Here is a 538-nt window from a genome sequence, read left to right as displayed (position 1 = left end):
GCTACATCGCACCCTGACTGGCTCATCTCCTCCCCGAGACCCCTCTGCAAGGGGATCTCCAGTGGCCTACAAATGGGCTTTGGGTCTCCACTCCGCACTTCCCCCATCATTCACTACGGCAAGATTTTTTGTAGAACTTACGTTTTTGTGAATACATACAGTAAAGAAAGCGATTGAGAAGGTATCTCTCAAGACCATGCATATGAGAATCTACAGTTGATGGTGATTTGGAAGGCTTCAATGTAGAGGTAATATTGATACTGAACTTCAAAGGATAAAAAGAAATCAATATTTCCACCACAGGAAACCTCTGTACCTCTAAGTCATCTTCTCTCAAATTGAATTTCAACGCCTTCTAACATCTGTCATAGGAAATAACCAAGACAGGGTAGCAGCGGTGGCTCCAAGTGCCAGGAACGCTGTCTTAGTGAGGTTTCGTGTCAACGTGTCCGGTCCGGATTCTCAATGATTTGACAGTCAATATCTCGTAACCCCCTGTATCTAACACAGTGTAATCAACTCCATAATGGGATCTGCT

Source organism: Echinops telfairi, unplaced genomic scaffold (assembly GCF_000313985.2).
Source record: "Echinops telfairi isolate 266 unplaced genomic scaffold, ASM31398v2 ScPeMD7_24;HRSCAF=84, whole genome shotgun sequence".
NCBI lineage: Eukaryota > Metazoa > Chordata > Mammalia > Afrosoricida > Tenrecidae > Echinops > Echinops telfairi.
The sequence above is the reverse complement of the archived record's forward strand: the minus strand, read 5'-3'. Positions refer to the sequence as shown.